The sequence below is a fragment of the Aptenodytes forsteri genome, unplaced genomic scaffold, assembly GCF_000699145.1.
Source record: "Aptenodytes forsteri isolate BGI_AS27 unplaced genomic scaffold, ASM69914v1 Scaffold126, whole genome shotgun sequence".
In the NCBI taxonomy this organism is placed as follows: domain Eukaryota; kingdom Metazoa; phylum Chordata; class Aves; order Sphenisciformes; family Spheniscidae; genus Aptenodytes; species Aptenodytes forsteri.
Genome location: NW_008794599.1, coordinates 2,382,598 through 2,387,784, shown reverse-complemented (window position 1 = coordinate 2,387,784; position 5,187 = coordinate 2,382,598). Strand labels below are relative to the sequence as shown.

General features: G+C 46.7%; 1 protein-coding gene across 1 annotated transcript in view; it reads right to left on the bottom strand.

Annotated features, from left to right (window-relative positions):
• The window catches only part of PKNOX2 (PBX/knotted 1 homeobox 2), a 37,494-nt gene extending 34,621 nt beyond the window's left edge, over nt 1-2,873 (bottom strand). The window contains exons 1-2 of the mRNA XM_019470390.1: nt 2,725-2,873; nt 2,304-2,389 (exon numbers count right to left, since the gene is read on the bottom strand). The gene's annotated coding sequence lies outside the window, so the exon portion shown is untranslated. The remainder of the gene's footprint in view (nt 1-2,303; nt 2,390-2,724) is intronic.
• Nucleotides 2,874-5,187: the final 2,314 nt, after the last annotated feature.

Genomic DNA, 5,187 nt, shown 5'->3' with positions numbered 1-5,187 from the left:
CTCCTAGCACGCGCCGGTGCACTTACCCCCCCCCCCCCCCCCCCCCCGAATTTCCTTTTAAAATGCAAAATTCCCAATAAGAAATGACTCTACAAACCAGAAGATAAAAATAAGGTTTTCCTTGAGGCATGCCAGGCTTCCCGGTATCGGCAGAGAGTTGTCCCCGTCCAAGCCCTGAGCCAAGACACCAAAGATTGCGATGTGAGCCGCTAGATTAATTGCCTCAATTTAAACATCTTTCGTTTGCCCATTCAAAAGCAATTTTTTTGCCATATTTCCAGCCTCAATGACAAAAGAGGGGTTTGAGATGTGATGTGGCGATTTATACAAGCTGCAGCTAGCTAGGGAGTTACAAATAGTTTTGAACTCCTTTAATTACACTTTATTACACTGTCTTCTCCATTCACTCTGAATGGTAGACCCTAAGAGATGTTCAGCCTGGTCTGAACTCAACACAGTGAGGAAATTGGGGACAAAAAAGGACTGGAAAGTGTTTACGGTGTGAGACAGATGTGCCAAATTTTTTTGCAACTTTTTTCTGCACAGTGACAAAAGGTACAACCTGGCCTCGGAGGTGCATCTCTGTGGACGTATGGGCTTCAGGAGGAGGAAACCTGAAATGGTTTTGTGCCCGGAAAATGGGGGGACCCACGTACAAGGTGGAAAAGGCCAAGGGAACCGAGTTATTTCTCAGAAGACTTCTTCAGGATAGGCCATTTCTATCATTAACCACTTAGAGCAATGCCAGCTGTTCCAGAAGGTGATTTGGTGGACGTGTCTTTCCATGCCTTTAGTGGGATGTGTCTGGACCACGTTGGCACAGTTTGCTGAATAGGTTGGGTTTGGTCTTGATGGAGATGCTTCTCAGGCCAGGTTGCACTTGTGTCCTCCACAGACTCTTCTTCAGGATAGGCCATTTCTATCATTAACCACTTAGAGCAATGCCAGCTGTTCCAGAAGGTGATTTGGTGGACGTGTCTTTCCATGCCTTTAGTGGGATGTGTCTGGACCACGTTGGCACCGTTTGCTGAATAGGTTGGGTTTGGTCTTGATGGAGATGCTTCTCAGGCCAGGTTGCACTTGTGTCCTCCACGGACTCAGTTTCCTCCAAGGGGAACAGCCCAATGTGCCCAAAGTACATCGCAGGGCACCGAGCCCTCCCATGCAAGCTCCGGGCAGCTCACATCAAAATCCTGATTGGAAAGAGGGCATCAAGGCAGGGAGGATCTCCCCAAAAAGAGGTCCTTGTGGCGACCCCCAAGTCCCCACAAACCCACCACAGAAGTCATTTCAAAGTGAACCCAACCTGTACCTTTATTAGAAAGGGGGCAAAACCGGACTAATAAGAAATTCAGCTGCTTCATCACATCCTTAATCCTGGGGTTTTTTTGGCCAAGGGAAGGTCACCGGCAAGAATCAGGGCTGAAAGGGCAGCCTGGGGGAAATAATCCTGCCATTATTGGCTGCTGTTTATTAAAAGGGACTTTCAGAGGAGGCAAGACTCAAAAGAAAAGACTCAAAGAAAAGGTGCTCTGCTGCGCCGTGGACCGAATGAAGCTTTTGGGTTTTCCCCTGAGATGCCCCCACCCTAAATATCACTGGTTTAGGAAGAAATCAGGCACTTTTTCAGGATATTTGTACAAATTGAAGGCAGCACCTCCATTTGCAGTGACCAAAGATTTCTCTTTGCTCTTTTACGAGGAAAGTTGCAGCCAACGGGGTTTTATTTATTTTGTCACCTGCCGGGTGCCTACAGTTTTGGCACAGATCAAGCACATTTGTCACTCTGTCAAGCCCTAATTTTAGCGATCAGGGTTGACTAAAGGACTGCGAGACCCTTGGTTTCATGAACATCTTATTTTAAGCTCCACGTTTCAGTTATTTTTAGTTGGTGACCATTTCTCCACATCCTACTGACGTGCCAAAATTTTGCAGTGATAACAGCCCATATTTCAGGGTATTTTTACAAAAACATGTCTGTGTTTTCCTCCAGGTTGGCTACGGCTTGTAGGGCTCTTAACAACATGTTATCAACACTTGAGCTTTAAATCAAGACTCTCTGCACAGCCCGATTTCTAAAAAACAAAAGAAAACCCAGCAAAAAAGTGTGTTTTTGCTAAACACACAGCTCACTGCATTTAGGGAAGGGGTGATATAATTTGGGTGTACCAGAAAAGAGCAGAAATTCCCCCAAATAAAGCCCCACCGAGGTCATGACTCACCACATCCCACTCAATTAATATATATAATTACACCATTAATATATATAATTGCCTAATTAATATAAAGCAAAGCAGCCTTACCGTTTGGGGGGTGCTCGGGGAGCCGCTGCCCTGCAAGCGTCCTCCCGCCGCCCCGAAAACAAGATTTTCTGGGTAGGGATCACAACCTGGGAAAGCAAAGGATGAAATATTTGAATATTGAGAGAAAATGGTGAAACGAGAAGGCGAAATATTAAGCAGGGGATGAAGCTTTCTGCACTAGGGAAGGTCTTTCGGCGGCGTCAGCAAAGCCGTGGTGGGCAAGTCCGCTCTTAATGCACTTTTTTTTGCAGGATAGTGGGGAAAATAGGAGGAATCAAGGAAAAGTTAGGTGGGAATATCCCCTTGGAGGTGAAAGCAGGGCTCATGGCTGAGCTAGATCAGACCCCCCGGGTTTTGCCCGGGCAGGGTTGAACATCCCCAAGGAAGGACAAAAAACAAATCAGATTTTTAGAGGTCGAACCGAGATGTGTCCAGAAAACGAAGGCGTGCTCGTTGCCGGTCTATCCGCAAAGGATGAGGGGCGACGCAGTCCCGTCCCGTCCTTTTCGGCTCCTGGAGGGTGGCGAATCCCCGGCACGGGATCTCACTGAGGGTTAGCGGTACAATCCGGGTCTGAAAAGGAGAAAAAAGGGAAAAAGCAATGAAACCGCACTGCCGTTGGCCGTGCCCCCATTTCGCGCTGGCTGTCGCCATCCCCCTGGTTAATTATAATCTTCACTTGAGTGTAAATGTGCTTTTACACTCTGGCTCAGAGGGCGCAAACTAGGGAAGAGCCATTAACTCAAAAACAGGGGAGCTCCCAGCTGTTATTCAATAAGCAAAAGTCCACACAGATGTTAGAGATGATGCTGCATCTACCAAGGATCTGGCCTTTACGGGTGCTGAGGTTGGGATTTCTAGTCCCACCTAAGCAGATCCAGTGGAAAAATGAAGATGGGCTGAGCAAGGAGCAGCACAGCCACAGGGGTGTTTCGAGTTTGACTGCAAAAAAAAGGAATAAAAGAGATAAAATTCCCCAGATCTCTGAATATACACCATCTCTAGCGAGCCCCTCAGATCTCTAATATATGTCTGATAAATGTCCTGCGATATACATCACCTCCAGATATTACCTCTATGTTAGGTGATAAACGTGACCCGAGATCTCCGATATATGTCTGATATATCTACCTTGATATATATCACCTGGTAGAGAGCTCCTCAGATCTCCAATATATGTCTGATATATCTACCTTGATATATATCACCTGGTAGAGAGCTCCTCAGATCTCCAATATATGTCTGATAAATGTCCTGCGATATACATCACCTCCAGATATTACCTCTATGTTAGGTGATAAACGTGACCCGAGATCTCCGATATATGTCTGATATATCTACCTTGATATATATCACCTGGTAGAGAGCTCCTCAGATCTCCAATATATGTCTGATATATGTCCCTTGATACACATAATCTCTGTCGAGCTCCCCAGATCTTCAGTATACATCTGATATATCTATCCTGATATAAATCACCTCTAGAGAGCTCCTCGCCAATGTACATCTGACATACACATCTCTGATATATGTCACCTGACTGGAGCTCCTCAAACGTCCATTATATATCTGATACATCTAGCATGATATACATCACCTCTAGGGAGCTCCTCAGATCTCCGATATATATCTGATACCTGTCCCTTGATACACATCACCTCTAGGGAGCTCCTCAGATCTTCAGTATACATCTGATATATCTACTTTGATATACATAACCTGGTACAGAGCTTCTCAGATTGCTGATATATGTCTAGTGTATATACATATATACACACCTTGATCTGCTGAGCTGCTCAGATTCGAATGTACATCTGATATATGCACCTCTAAATACGCGCCACCTCCAGAGAGCTCCTCAGATCCCCAGGGCACATCTGATATATCTACCATGATTCACACCACCTCCAGAGAGCTCCTCAGACCTCCGAGGCACACCTGGGGGATGCGTTTCTGCTATACGTCACCTGCAGAGAGCTATGCCTTGCGTGGTGAGGCCCTACGGGAGATCCATGAGAACTGTTTGCCCTGGTTTTAATTCCATCCCAAACCCCTTGCAGTAACAACACTCGCATTTTTGTGCCCTCACAGCCTGTATCCATCATCGCAGCCAGGAGTATGGGTCCAACAGGCAGAGATATAGGGGGAAGGTTGCATAGGAAGTGCCATTTCTGGAAACCTGGACATCACCAAGGCCATTGCCCGAGGAGAGATACGGAAGCAACTGGGTGATTTCAGGGCAAAACGAGGCAGAAACCCCCAAACACGGAAAACTTGGTGAAAGGGGTGAAAGGTCAAGATGCCCCTTGACTTCTCGGGCAAGCGTAGGTCCTGCTGAGAGGTTTAGAGACCTAATCTGGGCTACGCTAAATGCTCAGAAGGCGCTTGAGTCCAAAACTCTTCCACCGCAACAGCAGCTGAAATATCACTAAGGATATTTATGATCAAGAACAAAAAAACCCTACGGGCTTGTGCCTTGGAGGAGCATGCATGGGCTGATGCCAAATACACATCGAGGACCCGGGACTTGATCTGCATTGGATTTCTCCTGACAACGCTATGAAAAGCTCATGTTTTGCAGCAATCCGTCGTCCCTATAAAGACTTTTTTCCCTCCTGCGGGAGAGACTTTTGTCATCTGGGCTCACCGTGTGAACAAAACATGAGGACTGGAGGAAAAGGAGCAGATAAATAAGGCTCTGGCAGTGCTAAAAGAGCTCTGGTAGACTGATTTTCATCCTTGGAGTGGATCAGGGCTGAGGTCTTGGCTGCTGCATGCATGTGGGACAAAAATAGGGGCTTGTGCAGCTCCTGCACAAAAGACGCCATTTTTGTCCCCATCGTGAAGAGCACCAAGAGCCAACCCCACCAGGGACATTTCCCTG